At 46.3% G+C, this 23,568-nt stretch overlaps 1 long non-coding RNA gene across 1 annotated transcript; it reads left to right on the forward strand.

Moving 5' to 3' along the window:
- Window positions 1–1,160: 1,160 nt before the first annotated feature.
- Window positions 1,161–11,420, forward strand: LOC125079609 (uncharacterized). The gene is made up of 3 exons (XR_007121156.1): window positions 1,161–6,905; window positions 9,531–9,586; window positions 11,291–11,420. It is a non-coding gene; the product is annotated as an uncharacterized LOC125079609 (long non-coding RNA).
- Window positions 11,421–23,568: the final 12,148 nt, after the last annotated feature.

Raw genomic sequence — 23,568 nt, forward strand, 5'->3', positions numbered from 1 at the left:
TTATTTATTAGAGAGCATGGGCTGGAGAGAAGGGGCACAGGCCCAGGGAGAAGCAGACATCCTGCTGAGCAGGGAGCCCGACTCAGGGCTCGATCAGAACCCTGGGATCATGACCCAAGCTGAAGGCGGATGCTTAATTGACTAAGCCCCCAGGTAGCCTTCCAGCACAGCTCTCAGACAAGCATCTACTTGGAGTTAGGCTTACCTGCCCATGGCAGGTCTACCTTCCCTGGTTCCCAGGCCCCATGGCCATGATGCTCTAAACCAGAAGGAGACAAACTATGGCCCGTGAGCTGAATCCGGCTTGCCCATCTTGTGAGGGTCTATTGGAAAGCACCCATGGCCGTTCATTTACAAAGGGTCTATGGCTGTTTGCCTGCTCTAACGGCAAAGCTGAGTAATTGTGACAGCAACCCCAGGTATGGCCAGCAAAGCCCCAAATATCTGCTATCTGGATATTTACAGAAGAAACTTGCCTACCCCTTCCCAAAAGAGAGGAGCATCCTCGTCTGCCAGGTCTGAGGCCCATCTCTCCAGTCTGTTTCTCATCCTAAGATTTCCCTCTCCCAGCATTCCTGATAGAGGACATGGCTGCTTGCCCCTCCCCCAGAGTCTGTTGTCACACGTGCTTGTTCATTCGGTTGTATAGGCCCGTCACGGCCCAGTATCTGTCCATTTTCAGGAAGTTTTCAATTGTTCTATCTCCTAGGACATTCATGTTACAATTTCTAGAGATTCCATCCTGAAGGACACTAACAGACCAGGCCAGGCTGGATGGAGGAAGCCAAGTCCAGCTCTGTTCCTGTAAGCAGGCAGGGATGACCAGGCATGTGCCTCCTTTCTGCAAACAACTGCTCAGGCGAAAAGAGCTCACTTGACTCCCCAGGAGCCACCAAGGCCACAAAGATGGAACCAAGTTTGTGGAGAGAGGGCTCTCTTAAACCCAAGTTTACCCATTTACTCAAAGGCCACAACTTCTGAAACTTCAGGCATTTGGGTGACCTCCCAAAAGGATGGCCCTTACTGTGTCTCACATAACTGGATTGCCTGGTTTAAAGGCAGACTTTGCCATTTCCTTTAAAAGCAAGCTTTAAAATAACAGGGTTTCTGCTTTCATTTATGAAAATTGGGGATGGGGGGAGGGGGTGGGGAGGGCAAATGTCTGAGACCAGCCTGGCAATAAGTTTGATAAGGCACAGTCCCCTAACAGACAGTCTTCTGTGATTTTTGCCTCTAAGGTGACATTTATTATATTGTATTATAATTGTCTTGTTTTTCTGTTTCCCCATGGAACCACGAGCCTCTTGGGTTTGCATTGAGATTCCCCAGTACTTTGGCCAGACATGGTCTTGAACCCTGGGGACAGAGCAGTGAGAGTGATGGATGGAAGAGCCCTGTTCTCGGGAGTTTATATTCTAGAAACAGAAGTGGGGGATAAGGAAACAACTCAATAAACAAGAAACTTTCTGATGGTGACAGAGCTATGCAGGGAAGAGAACAGAATGGAATGGAGACTAAGTGACAGGATATCTGGCTGAAAATGGTCTGAGGGATTGACTAATCTCACTCCCAGAAAATCTGGTGGCTCTTCCAGGAGGGAATGGGGCCTCCCCGACATCATTCAGCCAGGAGGGGGGCTTTCACAAAAGGAGGTTTTCAGAAGCCCACAGCAGGCATCTTACATCTTTTTTTTTTTTTTTTTAAGATTTTATTTATTTATTTGACAGACAGAGATCACAAGTAGGCAGAGAGGCAGACAGAGAGAGGGGGGGAAGCAGGCTCCCTGCAGAGCACAGAGCCCAATGTGGGGCTCGATCCCAGGACACTGGGACCATGACCCGAGCCGAAGGCAGAGGCTTTAACCCACTGAGCCACCCAGGTGCCCCTGCATCTTACATCTTATTGACCCAAACAGAGTCCCATGCCCACCTCTAGAACAATTACAGATGAAAACAAAAAGAACAAAGGGCACATTCCTTAAGATTCACTAAATGAAGGAATTCTTAGATGGCAGCAAAGAGGAAAAAAGAAAACCCACTGGATTCAACAAAGGAACCAACATCTTAGCAATCCATTCTCTTTCAACTGCAAAGATCATCCCGTTTTCAAATTCTGGCTCTTCCACCTAGCAGCTGGTTCTCCTTGGGCAGGTTAAAGAACCTCTCTGTGCTTTAGTTTCCTCAGCTGTAAAAATGAGATTCAAGTAGAGTTTCTTGTCAAGAGAAAAAAGATGAATTGCTCCATATAAGAGATGTAGAATAATGCTTAGCAGTCGGTAAGCAAATAATATTTTGTTGTTAGCTATAATCCTAATCTTCATCTTTGGTGCTCGGTGCCAAACCTGTGGCAAGGAGGCATCTTGATCTTTAAGCAGGAGAGAGAATTTCAGTTCTGGGGTCTCTTCTGGCACTGCCTTCCAGAGGAGGTCCGATATTTCTCTGCTTCTATGCCACATGCCAATCCCTTTCTCATTGAAGCCATACCTTTATTATTTATTTAGAACCAGGCAGTGGGGATGCAAATGAACACCCCAGTGCCAGCTGCCTCAAGGGTCCCCATCTTTGCAATCACCCCCAGTGCTTCCAGATACTTCCAATGGCAATATTTCAACCTGCAGCAGCAGTCCCCACCCAGAGTTTGCCCCGGTCAGCCTCCCCAGCTCAGGCTCTGCTGCTGCTGGCTCGCATCCCAGGCCCGTGAATGCTGGTGAAAGGAGGAGAGGGTCTGTCTTTCCTCCCAGAGACTTGGAAACACTTCCTGTCTTTACCGCAGGTGGGCAAGCGTATCCCACAAAGGACCAAAGAGTACATATATTTGCCTTTGCAGATCATGGTCCTTTGATCCCAACTACCCAGATCTGAAATTATAGCAAAAGCTGGAAAGAAAAAAAAAGGGAGGGGGGCAGCCTGAGTAATATGCAAATTAGCGGGCGTGGCTACATTCCAATTAAAAAAAAGTGATTTGCAAAAACAGATGGATGGGTAGATTTGGCCCAAAGACTGTAGTTTATTCCTTCCTTATCTAGACAGTGAAACAGTATTGTTTGTACCCAAAGTTTGATAGGGTTTCTCAAGAACATTCTAGTTAGTTTCTAACACTCAGTCCTCCTAATAGGAGCTCAGACCCAGGCCAAGAGGCTGAAAAGGAAGATTTTCTCCATTCTCCATCCCTGCCCATTCCTCTCCTCCCCTCTGCATCCCCCAGTCAGAGCTCCTTCCTCCTCCCAGTTTGAAGGCGTCCAGTAGCTGCAGACAGAAAATGGGAGTAGGGGCCAGATGAAGTCAATCACACCAATATTTTTCAAACGGCGGGTTGTCATTCATCAGTGTAACATAAAATTAATCAGAACACATTTGAAGAAATAATAGAGAATAAACCATAAAACAAAATCCCAGATAGCACTTCCTATAGCGTTATTTTATGAGGTTTTTTTTTTTCAGTTTTGTAAAACAGTTTTACAGATACATATCTGTATGTAGATACAGATAACCATCCATATCTGTTCCTGGATTATGATATAAAAGAAAATGTATTTATTACTGTAGGTTGTGAACACAAATGTCTGGAAGCCATTGACTGCGGTCTAGGTGTCTGGGACTCATCTCTGGAGGCCAACATTTGTCTTTCCTACAGAGATGAAGGTGTTGTCTCTGTTCTTAAAGAACTCCACATCTCTGGAGGAAACTGACACGAAAACAGTTACAGTTCATTGCCATAAGAACTCTGAGATGAGAGCGGGGGACGTCAAGAAAGGTGGCATTTGCTCCTGGTCCTACAGGCTGGACAGGGGTGTGTTTGGCCGATGGGAAAGGCAAGCTGAGGAACATCATGTACAAAAGCAGGAAGTGATTCCCGCTATCACGTTGCTCACACATTTGTCCTCCAAGTGAAGTCAGGACCTAAGCAAACATTTGGCTGCTGAGTTTTGTTTGCTTTCCCTGAAATCAAACAGACCAACCAAGTCACTGGCAAACGCTGAGTAGGGGTCACTCCAGTACTAACTTATAAATCTCTTTGACCACTGACCCAGCACAAGGTTTTCTGGTCCACTTTCTGGGAAGTGTTCAACCGTCTCCCCCTGAGCCAACTTTTATGATGCAGAAAGACGCAAGTCTGTGTGTAATGTCCTGGTCAATGACCAGGGGAGAGAAAGCTATTAAAAAGATTGTCCATCCATTCGGTGGCGTGCAGCCCGACCAGCCCGGCCTTCGTAATTCCCATCATCTGGCTGTCAAGAGTAATAGGAGGAGATGTCCCTGATACGACTTACTAGGCCGATCTTTAAAAGCTGTGACTGTCCCCTCTAATTTTAGCTTCAGCCACACTGAGAATACGAGCAGACCGTTAAATCTTATGGAGCCTTGGAGGAGGTGGGAATGGCTTAGAGCTGGGAGACAGAAAACCTGTGTGAATCTTAGCTTATCACTTGATTGCCATGAAAGCATCATTGTACCTTTCTCGGGCTCAGGGCTCTTCTGTAAAATAGGGGTGATAATCATTTCTCAGGGCTATTGAGATCAAATGAGATACCTGTGAAGAAGCTTTGTAACCTGTTAAGGGATATACAGCTCCTAGATTATCTTTGATACCCCTTCCAGGAAAGCTGCTAAGCCACAGGTTGCTAAGTTCATTAAGATTCCTTTCATGAACTGAGTAAGTATGGCCTTCGAAAGCTCTTTAAAGAGCTCTTCAAAAGCTCTTCATCCTGTCATTGAGAGGCTCTAGCTATGGCTAGGGAATCCTGTCTTGCATATGCCTTGTACCTAAGTGGGAACCATTGACATCTTGAATCCAGAGTCTTCTTTGTAGCTGTTCATTCATTCAGTAGACATTTATCGTGTCCCTGTTAAGTGCCAGGCATTGGACTTGGTGGCTGTGGATGCCCTGCTGGAGATAACCTAGACTCTGACCTGACGGGACTTCCATCTCTGTGAAGGAGATCAGAAAGGAATGCGCTCTTACACAGCCTGAGGATAACTACTAGATATTCTGGGTCTTTATGGAAGATTGTCACCAAAAAAAAAAAAACCCAAAAGACCAAAAACAAAAAAAAACAAAAAAAAACCACCACCGTGAGCAACATGGCTGAAGCTTTACTTGCCACATTTTCCAACAGAAGCAGGGACTTGGGCTTCCAGACACTCTCCCACCATTGTCTCTTCCCTCTTGTTGGCAAGTTTTGCACTGAATGGAGATGCTTTCCTTGGCCCTGGGATCGCCAGCAGAGGGCGCACGAGGCTCTTTTCCAAGACCTTCATTTCTGAATTTGCTCATTGATACAAGAGGGAATTTAAATTGAGTTAAACCTTCCAAAACAGGAAGCCTCTCCAGAGTATTTCCTTTTGTATGAGCCACGTTTGAGGCCGCTGGGGAAAGGGGAAGGGAGAAGTCAGCCTATTTTTCTTTAACAAAAAATATGTATAATTATTTTTATAGATACATACATTTAAAACTTTCCTTTTCAGACCTATACACAAAATGCAAATTTTAATAAAACCGTACAGAGGCTTTTGACAAGATTAGCATAAGAAACGCTAAATATTCGATTATACAGTTAACTCACCATCATCTATTTCCTGTTTATTCAAAAGAGGAAAAAAGTTTTTGTGCTTTTTCAAAACCCAGTTTTTTAATATTTAAAATGAAGGAATCTTTCCACAATTGCTGGCCAAACTACAATACTTAAAATTTTAATTTTTCCATTGGTCGTGTCTGATGCATTCGGGGGACCAGCTGGAGCCAAATTCTGAACCCTCCACAAATAAGTGGGAGTTAATATTGCCTTTGTTCTGACCTCAGTGTTGAAGATCAGGAAATAATTTCTTCCCCCGCTGGTTATTAGAGAGGTCTTTCCCTCTTTAGAGAAGAGCTTTGTTTTTTTCTTTTTTCCTGTAAAGAGCTACACTGTTTGCACTTTGTTCATAGCTTGCGCGAGGGCTAAAAAGCTTCTTAGGGGTTGCAGGGAGAAGGTCAGGCAGAAGCCCCGACAGCAGGGGGTGCAGAGGGACCCCTCAAAGCCGCGGGGGCTGCAGGAGGGTGAGCCCCTGAAAGCGAGGCTGCGCAGCCCAGCCCGCCGAGCTCAGGCAGGTGCGCCCCATCTTCCTGATGAGCTTCACCTGCTGCTCTAGGACGCAGTTCTCCCGCAGGTCCGAGTCTGCGCGCGCACCACCCGGGGCTGCCAGATCCAGAAGGGCCGGCTTCAGGTTCTTTTCCGGGGCGGGCAGCTTCCACGGAATTCAGGGTTTGCCCGTCTGTCCTGGGAGTCTTCTGCTTGTCTTGAAGGAGGGCACGGCCGCGGTCTCGGTTTTGCACCCAAGGACTCCCAGTGCCTTGGTGCTGGTTCCCGGCCCACCCACGTAACAAGTGCCCTCCAGGTTCAGAGCCACAGCGTCGCGGTGGAAATAGAAGGCCAGGACAGGGAGGGTTGGAGGCCTGCAGGTGCAGGCTGACCAGGCGGCTGGCTATGGCCTCCACATTGGTGGAATAATTCTGGCAAATCTGGGAGCTCCTAGCTCGTGGGCAGTAGGGGCTAAACTCAAAAGCTGGTGTTGGCTGGTCCCCGAGGCAAGGGGGTGGTTGTGAAGATGGCTCCGGAGGTTGCTGCTACAGAGGACGCTGGAAAATGGTTTGAGGCTGGAAGAAGGGGCTCCCTGGGTCTGTTCCGTCCAAACAATGTTGCAGCAAGAGACAGATCCAGGGGACGGAAGGGTACTCTGACCAGCGAAGAGCTTTCCAAAATTCAAACAGGAGAGTAGTTAGGAACTGTAAACAGTAGGTTTATCTTCAGAAATATCAGCACCCCCAGGCCTTCCTTGGAAGCCTGAACTGGAAGGACTGGAATTCGTCAGAGCAGGGACAGGAGCACCCCACGCACAACAGGAGGAAGAAGATGTTCCAGGAGGAGGGTAAGCTGTTAAGTTTACTGCCCCTTTGCTTCTCAAGGATCAATTGCTATCCCCTTCTCGTGGCCCTATAATATTAGTCAAATGCCGTGGAAATTCCACTTACTTCATGTGACCCTAACGACCTCCTGGAATTTATCATCTTGTGGGTTAAGATTTACAAAGGTAAAAAATCAAAACCTCCAATTTTATGGGTGACGGAATGAAGACGGTGATGGGGGTCAAAACACCTCACCTCCCCACACTTTCGTCTCGGCTGCAAAACGAGAGATGGAATAAAGGAGCTGTGAGGTCCAGCACGATATGATTTCTGAATCAGAGAATCATACTTGTTAAAATGGAGTTCTAACACCTAAATTTATCTCATTCTTTAAGATTCAAGCGAAATTGGCCCAAACCCCTGTGCACCCAATCCATGATTCCTCTAAGGGGATTGGGGGGAGGAGACTTGTGTATCTTCAGGTGACGCCCGAGTCCCCGCTAATGCTGGCATGGAGTTCCAGTCTGCGTCTATGAATAGCAGCCTTTCTTGAAACTTTAAGATGCGGAAGGGTCACGTGGTAGGACGCCAGCCGCTTAAAATGCTTGGTACCCTTGCTCTTCACCTTGTGAGGAATCTTAGTGACCCAGCTTCTCCAGTTGCCGCTCACCAGGTGCTTCTGCTGTCCCCTCTCCCTTCTCTGGTCTCCAGGCCCCTCCTCACTAGCTTCTTGTCTCCCCTTCCAAGTACCTGTACCCTCTCTTCACTTCTTCAGGTCTAGACCACACCCTTAGGGCTTCACTTCCCTCAAACCACCAGGGTGTTTTCCTTAAGAGGAACTTTAGGGGGGCACCTGGGTGGCTCAGTGGATTAAGCCGCTGCCTTCGGCTCAGGTCATGATCTCAGGGTCCTGGGATCGAGTCCCGCATCGGGCTCTCTGCTCAGCAGGCACCTGCTTCCCTCTCTCTCTCTCTGCCTGCCTCTCTGCCTACTTGTGATCTCTCTCTGTCAAATAAATAAAATTAAAAAAAAAAAAAGAGGAACTTTAGGGCCCATATTAAGAATTACAAAACTCATCCCCATTGTTTACTCAGGAGCTTGGGCTCTGAGCTTCCTAGCAGCCAAAGCAAAGAGGGAAAATACCAGCGACAAGGCTCAGGGTGCTTATCAGTTCAAGACAAACCAGCTGTTGTTCAGCATAAGCCCCAAACTTGTCCTGGTCTGAAAGCTCACGCGCTGTTCACAGTGATGGGAGAACGGGGCAGGTGTCGCTCTCACCCACCTGCCTCTATGGTGTTGGATGCGACGTAGCTTAAAGCAGAGGAGAATCTAGAATCTAGACTAGTCTTGAAGGGTTGGCAAGGGCTTCCTGGAGGAGGTGATGTGTAAGATGAGGCTTAAAGGGGAAATAAGATTTATCTGAGCAGAAGGGAGGGAGGGAAAGGAATTCCTGGTAGAGAGGAGAGTAGTACAAAATGCCTGGAGGAGAGAGGGACAGTGCAAGGGATGAGGGACTGTAGCTGATGCTGCAACGCCGCCTCCCCCCCCCCCCCCATCCCGCAACCCCTGCCGCCCTGCCCACCCCTCTAGGCACCTCCAGGTCAGCACACCCAGCCCCCAGCTGTTAGGAGTGTTGGCCGCTGGGAGCTCACAGCTGCCCCCTTCTGGGGAGAATTGCTCTTAACTCATAGAAGCCACTGCATCTAGGACTCTACAAGCCCCTGCCTCTCCCCACCCCCCGGGCATCCCCTGGCCGGGGACTGACCAGGACAGGCTTCAGAAGACTAGTTCTCTTGATGCAGGATTTAGGGGTGGGGTGGACGCTTGTCAGTGTGGTTTATCCTCCAGCGCCTGCCCCGTTGTGGACCAGGCCAAGACTCGATTTTCCCAAAACCACGTCCTCGCTCACTTTCCCCAACCGTTCATAACCAGTTTTCCCTGAAGAACACCCCCTCCATAAATTACATTTTCCCAAATCCCTGACTTGGGCTCTGCTTCTAGGGAAACTGAGCTAAGACAGTGACAAAGGAAAATTGCTGAGGCTGAAATCTTCGTATGCACTTGGCTCAAATTTGAGCGCCATCCGTTTGCAGGTTAAGGCTTTCCTGACCTAAGTTATTACTGCTTTCAATAAAAATTCACTTGTGATCTATCCATTTCGATTTCTGATTATTAGGATCACAGTTCACAAAACATAGCCCAGCACCTAAATTTGTCAAAAGGACACTAAGACCCAGAAAATCATGACGTTTAGGTAAAACCTCTCTGAGACCTAGTCTTGTTGAAAAGTGGGAATAATCATGTTCTCGGCTTTATCAGGGTCCAGCCAGAATAAAACACACTTCCAAAAATATCTACTGTCCTTTGACCTGGGGTATGAGAACAGGAATGCCCTTGGACCACAGCCACCAATGTTCCAAGTTCTGGCAAAGTATCCTCCTTTCACCAAGTGGAAACAGTCTGCTTTCTGGTTATGCCTCAGTCTCTTATAAGTCTGATTACTGTGAATCAGTGACCAGAGCAGCCATGGAAGCAGTGACAAATTGAGTTTCAGTACCTAGAAGACCAGACACTGAAGTGAGATACTGACACTCTCTGAGACTGACCGGAAATTGCCCCATGTTTTCCTCTTTTCCTTTCTCCCCTAGAGATCAGGATGAATGGCCTACCATAGCGGAGGGTGTTGGGAGCTGGACCTTGAAGGGTGAGTAGAAAGAACTCCAGCAGAACCCACGAGGCAGAGCAGCAGCACACTTCCCCATCAGTGCAATGTGCTTTTTCCTTTCTTGCTTCCAGGCAATAAGTATAATCCATGAATTAAAGATAATTAATGTCCTTCTAGAAAATGCAACTGTAATTACAGACATTTAAGTGCACTTAATGCATTGGAGAAGAATCAACTGTTTCATAGTTCACAGAAGGCCCTCCTGGCTGGGGGGCAAACATTGTACCCCCAGTGACTTAATAATTATCAGAATGTGTTTAATGGGTAGCTATATGTAGAAGAATGAAACTCAACCATTCTCTTACACCGTACACAAAGATAAACTCAAAATGGATAAAAGACCTCAACGTGAGACAGGAATCCATCAGAATCCTAGAGGAGAACATAGGCAGTAATCTCTCCGATATCAGCCACAGCAACTTCTTTCAAGATATGTCTCCAAAGGCAAAGAAAACAAAAGCCAAAATAAACTTTTGGGACTTCATCAAAATCAAACCTTCTGCACAGCAAAGGAAACAGTCAAGAAAACAAAGAGGCAACCCACGGAATGGGAGAAGATATTTGCAAATGACAGTACAGACAAAAGATTGATATCCAGGATCTATAAAGAACTCCTCAAACTCAACACACACAAAACAGATAATCATATCAAAAAATGGGCAGAAGATATGAACAGACACTTCTCCAATGAAGACATACAAATGGCTATCAGACACATGAAAAAATGTTCATCATCACTAGCCATCAGGGAGATTCAAATTAAAACCACATTGAGATATCACCTTACACCAGTTAGAATGGCCAAAATTAGCAAGACAGGAAACAACATGTGTTGGAGGGGATGTGGAGAAAGGGGAACCCTCTTGCACTGTTGGTGGGAATGCAAGTTGATGCAGCCTCTTTGGAGAACAGTATGGAGATTCCTCAAGAAATTAAAAATAGAACTTCCCTATGACCCTGCCATTGCACTACTGGGTATTAACCCCAAAGGTACAGATGTAGTGAAAAGAAGGGCCATCTGTACCCCAATGTTTATAGCAGCAATGGCCATGGTCGCCAAACTGTGGAAAGAACCAAGATGCCCTTCAACGGACGAATGGATAAGGAAGAAGTGGTCCATATACACTATGGAGTATTATGCCTCCATCAGAAAGGATGAATACCCAACTTTTGTAGCAACATGGACGGGACTGGAAGAGATGATGCTGAGTGAAATAAGTCAAGCAGAGAGAGTCAATTATATGGTTTCACTTATTTGTGGAGCATAACAAATAGCATGGAGGACATGGGGAGTTAGGAGAAGGGAGTTGGGGGAATTGGAAGGGGAGGTGAACCATGAGAGACTATGGACTCTGAAAAACAATCTGAAGGGTTTGAAGAGGTGGGGGGGTGGGAGGTTGGGGGAACCAGGTGGTGGGTATTAGAGAGGGCACGGACTGCATGGAGCACTGGGTGTGGTACAAAAACAATGAATACTGTTATGCTGAAAATAAAAAATGATTAAAAAAAAAAAGAATGTGGGGTTTAAGAAAGCCTGGATCCCCAGGGACCATGCGGTTCCCATAGTACATGGAACATTTTGCCTTCAACGTGATGGAAAACCCCACCCATTCATAGTCTAGGTGAGCTGGAGGCCCAAGTCCCCTGGATGAACCTGTCCTTTCCCCTCCTTTGGGCTCACAGGCCACACATCTTCGAGGTACCAGGTACCAGGATACAGACAGTAAATCTGACCCCGTGGTCCTGCCCTCTCAGGGCTTATGGTCTATTGGCAAGGACAGACCATAAATCAAACAAAACCAGTCAATGTGAAAATGTCTGCATAGGAGTGGCATGGGTATGGTTTCCTGGAGGCAGTGACTTTTCCTGGAGGCAGTGACTTTTCATGACCTGGAGGATGGGTGAGGGTAAGCAAAAGCGTGTGTTACAGGTAGTGGGCTGGGAGGAGGGGCCACCATATTCCAGACTACACACAGCCAGGATGGAAGGCAGGAGAAAGCATGGCTCATTGAGGAACTGAGGAACTGAGTTCCTTGGGGCTGGTGTGCAGGATTTAAGTGTGCAGGCGGTGGGATGCTCTGAGATACAGGCAGAGTTGGAAAGGCTGGAGGCATCTGTGTTTCATTCTCAGCACAGGCGGCCCTTGAAGGCATTAATAAGGAAATAACAAAACTTGGTCTGGAGAAACCTAGAGACTTCTATTGTAGGGAAGGAGGTGCCATAGCTTCTTGGGTTACTTACTCAACTGTGTAAGCATGTGACAACATTTGGTTTGACCTTTTTAACTGTCTTGCTCTCTGGCTGTGCTGGGTGGCTCCATACTCCTGCCCAGGAGCCTTGGATGAGCCTCCAATTGTTCATGGATTAATACCAGACCCATCATCGTGGCTTTCTCAAGGACCTGCCAATCTCTGCCCCCACTCTTAGCTCCTGTTTATGCATGCCCGGCTCAGTATGAGTTCACTAGTTATTTGTTAAATGAAAGAATAATGGTTTGCTTTTGGACTTCTATCTCAGCAGTTCACAGATTTGCCTCCAGGCCCTTGTGCCCACAGTGTGCTGACCCACCTCTGCCCTCGCCCTAGCCCTCTGATCCACCAGGAAGCTCTCCGTTTTCTTTGCCAAGTCAGCTCAGAGGTCCCTCCTCGGAGAAGCTTCCTCCCTTAGCAGAGCTGACAGATCCTCCTCTGGGTTCTCTGGGCTCCTTCTACCTACAGTTGATTCTTGTTATTCTTGGTAGTTACAGTCTCTAGAGTCATTGCGAAATCTGAGTCCGCAAATACCGAACTATTGCTCCCAGGGGAATTAGAGGGTTACTGTCCTGAAAGCCACAGGTTCCAATGTCTATACTGACCAATCAATAGGTAACCTTATTTTACGGGTGTTTCTGTTTAAAGACACTGTATTTAACACACACTGTTGATTTGCACGTTGAACTCCTGCCCAACAGCACTGTGCCTGGTGCCCAAATGAAGCTTCTGTCATGTGTATTTTCCCCATAAGTCACCTCACAGCTGCCTGTGCTCAAGGACAATGGACGGAACTTCAGCACTATGCTTTGGGACCATTTTAAACAGTGAAATCACCCACAGAAAGCACAAAAATTCGAAGAACGTAGCACCAAAGAGACCACGAAGAGGACACTTCTTTACAGTAGGATTGCCAAAACACGGAGGCAGAGCCTTGTTCAGCTGGAGCTAGGGGTGTTCCTGCCAGGCAACTCGGATGTCTCACTACCCTGTGTGTGTCTAGGAAGGATCCCCCAAACACCGCAAGTATCGATTTTGGGGTCCTAAATACATTTTAGTGAATAGGCAAATCCACAAATACAGAATCCGTGAATGATAAGCGTCGCTGTGTTACTATAGCACTTAGGACCCTGAGCTGAAGTTTGTCAGGGATGTGTCTGTTGCTTTGCAGGAGCCCCTCACCGAGCCCAGAGCTCCTGGGGTAGTTAGTGTACGGTGAACCGTACCGAAAGCCACCAGCGTGGAGATCTTCCAGTGAGGTGTTCCACAGGCATCTTCCCAGAGGAATTCTCTGAACTATGGACTGTTATCATCCCACTTTACAGATGGGGAAACTGAGGCTCGAATGGGATTGTAATCCTTGCCCATGGTAACATAGCAAGTAGTAGAGGCAGGATTCACACCCAGCCTCTCTGACTCAAGAGCTCATGTGCTTAATAGGTGAGCTATCCTACCTGTGAGTTTGAGCCCTTATGCAGAAATGTCTGGGAAGGAAAGACCTGCAGCATAATCAGCTGGTTGACCTCTAAGAGTGGTAGGAGACTCCTCGGGACAGAAGGAAGGAGGAGCCGCTCCAGAAGGAAGCAGAGCTGATGGCTGGGCCTCTATGGGTGGGTCCAGGACAACTGAATTCACTCACTGTTTTAAGAGGCAAACCAAGTCTTGACCAAGACTACTATTCTCCAAAAGGAGGGGTCTTCTGCTTATGAGGGAGACAAGAAAAGAAAGGTCCATCCTCAGCTGTGGAGGGAAATTGTCTGAACTCTTGGCCCGAAGGCCATGGCCTAGGCTGGTGCCAGGACAGCAAAGTTTGGGGCCCAGCTGCTGACCCTGGAGGACCTGCCTCTTGTGCTCAGGGACTGAACGGATAGGAAAAGAAGCATCACCTCGGGGACAGGGACAGCATAACTCCACCAGCCCGAGGGGAGCTGCTTCCCTCTCTGAGGGAACTGAGACTCCGAGCCCTGTTCGTGGCCTAGATGTTCTGCTTCTGAACATAACTTCACTCCGTTCCAGGAAACGCTGTTACATTCCCATCCTGAGCTCTCAGCGTCCTCCCTGAGCCCTTCCGGTGGCCACAGGAGACCAGCGGAGCCGGCCTGGAGCGTCTGTGGCTGGAAGGAGACTCTGGAATGTCTCCAGTGAGAGCAATTTCCATACTTCAGAGCAGGTTGTCAGATCTTCTCAGGAACAGAAAGGCCAGGATCTCGAGAGAAGGGATGACTGCTGTCTATGCACATTTTCCTCCTGCCCGAGGGAGTGCTTGGCATTTGTCTCACTCCCCAGGCATAAGATGAATAGAAGCTCGGCTCTGCACAGCGTTTCCCTCATGGCCCACCTGCCTGGTGCCGCTCTGATGAGTTCATCCTGGGGAAGAACCGAGCTCCTCCCCAGCCTCCTCCCCCCACCCCTAGTGTTTCTAAAATAACTGACCCTGTCTAAGGGCCGTCGCCTCTCTCCCCACGGCATTCTGTGGGGATATCTGAGCACAGCTTTCACATAGCCCTGGCACTGTGGGTAGTGTTTCCACCTTTAACAAATTCTCCCTTGACTCTAATTTATCCAATCTGACTTCTCCGAGGCCTTGGCCTATCGACTTGGGATCATTTGTACAGTGAGAATGGATCTGGTCAAAATGACAAAGTAGATGAAATTTGTCTCCATTAACCCCACACCATCTGGCTGTCTTTCTTCTCCAGAAACTTCCTGCTCATGGAAGGCTGCTGACTGCCCCGTCTCTCTCTCACGCAGCAACAGGTTCCTTTGATCATGATGATACCGTACCCTTGGGGACTTACACTGTTAGGAAAGAGTGTATGAATACGTAACCCAGATAAGACTTGTGGCCAAGCTCTACCAATGTCATCTTAAGATGAAAACAAACAGGGGCGCCTGGGTGGCTCAGTGGGTTAAAGCCTCTGCCTTCGGCTCAGGTCATGATCCCAGGGTCCTGGGATGGAGCCCCGCATCGGGCTCTCTGCTCTGTGGAGAACCTGCTTCCTCCTCTCTCTCTGTCTGCCTCTCTGCCTACTTGTGATCTCTGTCTGTCAAGTAAATAAGTAAAATCTTAAAAAAAAAAAAAAAGATGAAAACAAACAAAACAAAACAAAAAACCTGACTCCAAAAGCACTGAAAAGTAACACAGGTCTTTTGTAAGGCATCCTAGACATTGGCTTTTTGAATCTCTTTCTGCAATCCTACAGCAATTTTCTCCTTTTGCCTCCTTTCTCTCCCCTGAACTTTTCTGCCTTGAGCACCTGGATGTCACTTATACCTCAAGGCCCCGCCACTTCACTGATACCCCCTTTTCCTGCCTCCTGAATATTTTCCCCACTGCAGCCCCGTACTCTGCCCCCTCTTCTGGGCTTCTTCCATTTGCCTTTTCTCCTAATTTCCCACTTGTCACAACAAAAGGCAGAAAGCAAAGTTCTGAGCTGGTGAAGAAGGCACTAGGTCACAAGGAAGGAGGATGGGTCACAGTAGTGGTGTTAGCTGGCTCAGGCACTGTTCTTCTCATGTGTGTGTGTGTGTGTGTGTGTGTGTGTGTGTGTGTGTGTTGGAGGTAGGGTATGCAAGATGCCTTGTCCAGTCAAAATCCATGACTGTGCTGAACGGTGCTCATTTCAGGTAGTTAAGTGGAGCAGGGAAATTTTAGGAAAAACTTTCACCCTTCTTTTTTTTTTTTTTTAAGATTTTATTTATTTATTTGACAGACAGAGATCACAAGTAGGCAGAGAGGCAGGCAGAGAGAGGAGGAAGCAGGCCCCCTGCTGAGCAGAGAGCCCAATGCAGGCGATCGAGCTATCCCAGGACCTTGGGATCATGACCTGAGCCAAAGGCAGAGGCTTTAACCCACTGAGCCACCCAGGCACCCCACCTTTCACCATTCTTAAAATCATCCTACATGTGTGTTCCTTCTCGGTTTCCAGCTATTTTGCAAATGGGTCATCTCAGAATGTGGCTCCTGATGACTGTTCTAGGATTACCTCTAGCTCTTGCTCACATGATTCCTTTACTCGAAACTCACTGATTGCTTGCATCTTTCTAAATGTTTCATGTCATCTTATGTCCAGATGCCCACAATACCCCTCCTTCCCTATCATATGCCTGGTATAGTAACTGCCAGCTACTTCTCTGACTTCCCACTAGAGTATAAAATCCCAATTCCTTATAAGGAATCTGACAGCTAATGGGTTCTTGATATTTCTTATATGGACGAATAAAGGACTGAATGAATGAAGAGTTATAAAAAGAACACCGTGTATTTCTAAGCTTTGGCCAAAAAGTGTAAAAATCATTATTGCAAAAATTACAACTGCTAATAGATCAGTATACTGAATGACTTCTTTTTTTTTTTAAGATTTTATTTATTTATTTATTTGACAGAGAGAGATCACAAGTAGGCAGAGAGGCAGGCAGAGAGAGAGAGGGGGAAGCAGGTCCCTGCTGAGCAGAGAGCCCGATGCGGGACTCGATCCCAGGACCCTGAGATCATGACCTGAGCCGAAGGCAGTGGCTTAACCCACTGAGCCACCCAGGCGCCCCTGAATGACTTCTTTTATTCTAAGAATTTATCTCTGTATTTCTGGCCATTTCTCAGCTGATTATCTCTTGTAATATTTTTCTCTCCCCCACGTGAACAATTTGTGTTACCTGGAACACACATATTTCATATTATACGTAAGTTGGAGCTTCTTGGTCTATCCTCTAAAACTTTATTTTCCTTTTTCTTTTTTTTTCTTTTTTTTTTTAATTTATTTATTTGTCAGAGAGAGAGAGGGAGAGAGAGCAAGCACAGGCAGACAGAATGGCAGGCAGAGGCAGAGGGAGAAGCAGGCTCCCTGATGAGCAAGGAGCCCGATGTGGGACTCGATCCCAGGACGCTGGGATCATGACCTGAGCCGAAGGCAGCTGCTTAACCAACTGAGCCACCCAGGCGTCCCTATTTTCCTTTTTCTATGTATTTATCTGGCTTTATTGCATTCAGCGTGATTTGCTATGTATTCAGGATGGGCTATCTTGCGTTGCACAACAATTAAGATCAGAAAGCAGATCAAAGGTTTGTTTCTGGCCTGTCTGACAGTTCGAGGCAGGTTGGGGGCTCTTTTGACAAGTGTCCTCCCATGTATGACCTATATCTTATAATGCCATTGTCATCAATATGTTCTTCATGATTGCTGAGGAAGGAGAAAATCACCGAGGAGGGTTTGCGTCCAGGCCTAAAAGTGATAAACTTTGATTTCACTTATTTTCCAATCACATGGCCCTGATCTCATGGCAAGGGCATCTAGGAAATATGGTTTTCTTAGGTGCCAAGGAAGAGGAAATGAGATGGAGGAATATCTAGCCATTCTGTCTTTGCCAGTATATGGATTCCATTTGACCTTACCTAGTCTACTATTTATCACATCTACTCAGTTTTTTACTCTGTTTTTAAATTTTCGATGATTTTTTGGTTCATATTCACAGATGCATTTTCTAAATTAATAACCTGTTTTCATTTCAAGTATGCTATATCTTCCTTTATCTCTTTGAGGATTCTAAACAAACTTGTTTTAAACACCTTGGTGAGTTACACTGTTATTTCTATCCTTAGTTGTGATTTGTCCTAGTTGTTGGGTCTGCCAACCAACTCTCATTATTATGTGTGTCTTTATGTGCTTTGTAATTTTTGTATGAGAACTGATGTGCGTGGGAATTTTTTCGAGTGATGTCATTGATGCCTCAGCCTGTTCTCTGAGATGCACTGTTCTGAGCCAGATCTTTGCGTAAGGATTGGGGCATTTGGCCCATTGTATATAGTATATCTACTTGATCCAATATTTGATCCATTCCAAATAGTGCCATTTCTGGATACCAGATATAGGCCCAATTCCTGTTTTTATGCAAGAATCACTGCTTCCTGCCATTCCAATGAGGACACTTCTAAAAATTTATTTGGAACTACCTTAGTCCCAGTACACTGGTGGATGCCTGGCTCCAGGCTTCAGTCAGACAGCTGGATTCTCGTTCCCATCCACTTCTAGAATGCTCGTGGGTACTTTTCTCAACGCATGATTGAAGACCTGGCCTCCACACCTTCCATTTGCCTCTGCTTTGCTTATGTTGCATGGTTTCAGTTCCTACCTACCTTTCTGTAAAGCCTTCTCCCATCTTTTCGAACAGAATGAAATCTGCCCTCTTCGGTGTTCCCCAGCACTCACTCTATCATACTTATTTGTGCGTAGCTAGACGGTAAGCACTTTGAAGGTAGAGATCGTGTCCTGTTTCTCTTGCTGCCCTAGTACCTAGCACAATGGTTGCAAAGTAGAGGTATTCAATATTTGTGAATCTGAATCTGAGATGTTTTAGGGCCTCTCAAGAAACCTAATTTCTTATAACCCAGGAAGGAGTCTTCAGTGAGACAACATGATGTTTGTGGAAGAGACATAACCCAAAGGCATGTATTTGGACGCTAAATGATGTCTCATCTGCCTGTTTGTGTGCTAACTTGTGCAAGGCCTTTTATTTGCTCCCATTTTGTTTCTTTGAAGATATAATTGCTTCTTGGTTCCATATTTCTATTGCTCATTACACTGTTCCATACCATTTCATTCTGAAAATAAAACAAAATAGGATATTTAAAATTAATGATGTGGGGCACAGCTTTTTTTTTTCCTTCCCTCTACCTCTAGGCAGAATTAGCAAATGGCTTGAACACCAGCCATTCCTTTTATCGGAAGCATCTGGGTTTCATTAGAGTAAGAAAAATCGCTGATTGCAAAGGGAGAGGACCCAGACCTCCTCTAGAAAGGAACACTGGCATGCTTCTAGACCCTTGCCACATCTTTTCCAAACCCGGCAGGCTGGTGATGGCTACTTCTCTTTGAAAGCAAGTTGAAGAGTCGTCCTCGTTGGTTTTGGAATTTGGGGAGTCTGAGCATAAGGCTTTCCTCACTGGCTTCATTTTCAAAGATTGAGAAAATGAGCAGTTTCTGGGATGACACCAGACACGATGTGGCAGAGTGCTGTACCTTTAACCACTATTGTTGTTTTTAAAGAAACTAGTACTATTGGGATCGAGTGGCCAGGTTTTCGAACACGTGATGATAGCTTAAAGTTTGTCCTTTCCCTACCAGCACCGTAACTCAGTTAAAATGGAATTAGCACAAGGCACCTGGATGGCTCAGTGGGTTAAGCCTCTGCCTTTGGCTCAGGTCATCATCTCAGGGTCCTGGGATTGGGCCCCCCATCAGGGTCTCTGCTCAGTGGGGAGCTTGCTTCCTCCTCTCTCTCTGCCTGCCTCTCTGCCTACTTGTGATCTCTGTCTCTGTCAAATAAATAAATAAAATCTTGAAAAAAAATGGAATTAGCAGACACACAATGGAACCACAATTGTAGGGGATAGAACATTCAGTTGGGGGTGTTAAAAAGGTGGTAATAATAATAATAGTATTTGGTTTTTGATTGTGGTCTTACATACCAGACTCATTTCATTTGAATATATGTGTCTTGGAGGAATGTTATTAAGGATCTATTTTCTTAAGCTTGGTTCCCTCTCCCTTCCCATTTGATTGATACAGGAAAATTTGAGTTCCTCCTCGGGCAGTCAGCTTATCCTTGGAAAACTCCAGCAGGAATTAGGGAAACAGTGGAACAGCCTCCCTAAACTCATATGCTTATACACTGCAGTACATGTTAATTATAATTCTGCAGTTACTGAAAATGCAACTCAAATTGGGTTAAACACTAAGGGGAATTTATTGGCTCACAGGTCTGGCAAGACTGGAAATACCAGGCGTTTGTCAAGGCTTTATCCACCAACTTGGCTCCGACATGAAGACCCAGTTGGTTTTCGTTCTCCTCTTTGCCTTCCACCACATATTTTTCCCTTAGTGGCCACAAGATGGCTGCAAGTAGCTTTGAGGGGCTAAGAGCTGCCTTGTTCACGTCCAAAAGAAAGAGAACATCCCTCAGGTAGTTTCTAAGGAAAAGTGAAGTTGCTCCCCCTAGAATCCTCCAGGAAATGGGTCTGTATCTTTGGTTGACCCGAATTAGGTCAAAGGGCCATCCCTGCACCTGTCATGGTGATCAGGAGAGGTGGGACCCCCTGATGGTCTTCTGTTGGTCACAGCCCATCCTTGGGATTGCGTGTGCTTCCGGGGATGGGGGGGGATGGGCACCTAAATGGAAATTGGGGTACCGAGTCAGAGGGACCAGATGGCATGTGTTCCAAAAGAGCGTATTTCTTCAGGAGAGAAGCATCTTTACTTTCCCTTCTCTGGTCTTGGGAGGGGAATTCACATCTTTTTCCCTGGCTCGGTCAGGACAAGGGGGAGGCCCCGCTGTTACTAGGGAGGAAAGGCAGCACGGAGTGGGCCATCCTCTCGTCCAATCCTGGGGCTGAACAGGTGCCCTCCCAGCTCTCCTGGTCAGAAGACCAGGTGGAGAGCAAGGCAGTGTGCCTCGGCCAGGATTCCTTGTCGGTGTGTGTTTGGGGAATTCCGCAGACAGGCAGCACTAGGAAGGCGACTCTAGTGGTGTTACTGGAGTCCGAGATCCCAGGTGCTGGAAGCTTCTGGTCCGTGGCATCAGCAGACCCCCCTCAATACCTACCAGCTTTGTGGCAGTGACTAAACCACTTACCTTTGCTGTTCCCTCATTTCATCTTCTGTAAAATGGGGATAATAGGATCGTGATAACTACTTTGCCTCTTTTGTGAAGAAAGAGGGCATGTTTCTGTTCTCTGTTTCATGGTTTAGTCTTGGCCCATAAAAGTGGGACTTCCAACCCTACTTCCACCCCCACCGGACTCATTTTCTTCCCAGCTCCCCTCCCAGGAAGGAGGAATCACAGGATTCATTGGTCACTACGTAGCATTTCTCAGGTTCCATGGTAGGACAGGGTTATGTGTGAAAGCACCAAAGGTCAGTGCTCACACCAGCACACCCCTGCCTCTTCCTCCTCCATCGCCCTGAACCAGGCAGGATCTGTTTTGCACAGCCAAGCATCCTTCCCCATCCTGTCTTATAGGGAAATTGGTAAAGAGGACCTTGTAGAATCTGGTCGACTCTAGCCACAGGTACCCCCGAGAGTGCAGCTCTGAAATTTGGAGAGGAGTTCGGAGAGAGGAGCTCCCACTTTGACTCAGGTTTAGCCCTCCCAGTTCAGCTTTCAGACCTTTCCACGAGAATACTGGGCTCTTGTCCTGCCAACTTTCATGGCCAGTGTTCTTTGCAGGTGACCAGTAACCTTTGTGTCTTTTGCCCTACCATGGCAGGAACCATGGTAAGGACTTGGGGAGGATGGGGGATGGAGGAGGGAGAGAAGGTGGAAATGGACACCAATTGCTGAGTTGTAGAGATGAAATTATATGCATGGGAGTATCTGGGATGTTAAAGCTGAGCACAAATGTAAGGTAGTCCTTGCCTCCAGACTGATGGTGTGAGGAGTAGTACGCGCTCTCTATCTCTCCCCCACAGGCTGGTCCTGCACAGATGTCAGGTCTCTAAGGAATGGTCCCACTCCAGACACCAGAACTGAGACCATTAGCTGGGAGATCTTCTCCTCCAAGATGGGGCTTGAATTAGAGTGTGTAAGGCCGTAACATGAGTCAACTGCAGTTAGCGGAAAATCCTCTTTTTCCTCCTCTATAAGAAACTTACCTTCGTGAAGTGCGTTGCCTTGCAATGTGCTTTGAATTTCAGAGTCTCCTGGGACTTTGGTCTTTTTACAAAAGGCTCCTGTACCTTGAAAGATACCTTAACTCTGCCTTTCCCTTGAGCTACTGCTCATTCTTCCTACTTCCTGTCTGACCACAGAATTCATGCCTACGGCTGTACTGAGTTGTTCTCTTTAAGGTCACCAGTGATGTCATAATCATTACATTCAAATTTGAAGGTCTATTCTTGGTTCTCACCTTCCTTGATGACTTTGCTCATCAAAGTCTCACCATTTCTTTAAAAATTATGTAATTATTTCCATAGCTAATTTTTAAAGCCATATCTCCAATTTCTCCCTTAGTTTCATATCTATCTTTCTTATCTCTTGTAGACACTAGCTGTATTTATAATTTTTAAAATAAATGGAACAACGTGCAAAGAATTCTTTGTTTTTTTTTTTCATTTAATATTATAGACAATGCATTTAAGAGTAGAGGCACAAAAGGCCTAGAAGTAGGGTATATTCCCTGCCTTTTACAGATGAGAAAACTAAGGTTTGTTGTATATGCCTAAAGAAGAACCATGGCCAGACCCATCCAGGCCTGAATCCCAGTCAGCCCTCCACCTTTGCAGTGGGACCTACAGAAGGATTTGTCCACACACGGAGAAAACACCTGGGGTGTTTGTTAAAAATGTAATTTCCAGGACCCCACCACATGACTGAATCACACTCTCTGGGGATGAGACATACACATTTGCACTGTTGATAAGTACCTAGGTGATTCTTAAGTGTGTTATAATTCGAGGAGCACTGTTTGGGGAGCTTACATAGCAGAAAACAAGAAGACGGAAAGAGGAAAGAGTTTAAGAGAAGTTTCAACATAGTTGTTAATACCACCTGAGAAAGAAGTTCCAGTTGCATTAAAAATCACTCTTCTGGGGCGCCTGGGTGGCTCAGTCGGTTAAGCCTCTGCCTTCAGTTCAGGTCATGATCCTGGGGTCCTGGGGTTGAGCCACAGGTCAGGCTCCTTGTTTGGCAGAGAATCTGCTTCTCCCTCTTCCTCTGCCCCTTCCCTGCTCACACTTACTCTCTCTCTCAGTCAAAGAAATAAATAAATACGATCTAAAAAAAAAAAATCACTATTCCTCCTGACATACTGGGCCTTTAGGTCCAGTAAGGGTATAAAATTTGCACGCCTACAACTGTTCCTGTATCTACAGCTGCACTTGGGCCTTGACCTTGAGTAGAGCTTTCTTTGGGTGTAGTGTGTGTGTGTGTGTGTGTGTGTATGTTTGTGGGAGGCTGAGGATATTGGAGAGAGAGTGGGGAAAAGGGATGGCTGTAAACTTCGAACACTCCTGTAAATTAGACTAGTGTTTTATGAACAGCCGGTTGTGATGTATTAGTGGGTTTGAAATTGATTTAGTGACTGGCATCTTAAAATGGATTGGAAAGGAATGAAGTGGACAGCAGGATAGAATAGACCACCATGTGTTACCAATAGTGACTGTGTGTTGGGGGGGGTGGGCTGGATAGGAATACAAGCTTTTAAAATTTTGATAGTGGTCAAAACGTTTGAAAACTGCTGGATTAGAGGAAAAACTGCGTTGGCAGAAAACTAACTTGAGAAGGTTGTAAACCCTAGCTGAAGATCACTTAATTTCAGGTTCCTTGACTCCAAACCCAGTACTTTTCCCCCCGGTTTCCATGTAGCGCACTTCCTTCAGTGAGCTCCGTCTTCAAGTGCTTCCATTTCTAAGGAGTGAATATCAGGTTTGTCTAATATTATTTGTTTTCACTATTTCCCTACTATTGAGCGTTTTGACAATTTCATTCTTCAACGATAATTGAAATAATTCTGCTATAAATATTTCATAATTGTAAGTTTGTGCTTCTTATGAATTACTTATATGGGATGCATTTTTTGATGTGATCATTTTTATGGGTCTTATTTAAAAAAAGAAAGAAAAAAGAAAGAAAAGAAATGAAACACAATTTACATTTGTACGAGCAACCAATTCCCACCAGTCACACTGGGGCTGCATTTTATCATTTATCCTTATACATGTT

This window comes from Lutra lutra, chromosome 10 (genome assembly GCF_902655055.1).
Source record: "Lutra lutra chromosome 10, mLutLut1.2, whole genome shotgun sequence".
In the NCBI taxonomy this organism is placed as follows: domain Eukaryota; kingdom Metazoa; phylum Chordata; class Mammalia; order Carnivora; family Mustelidae; genus Lutra; species Lutra lutra.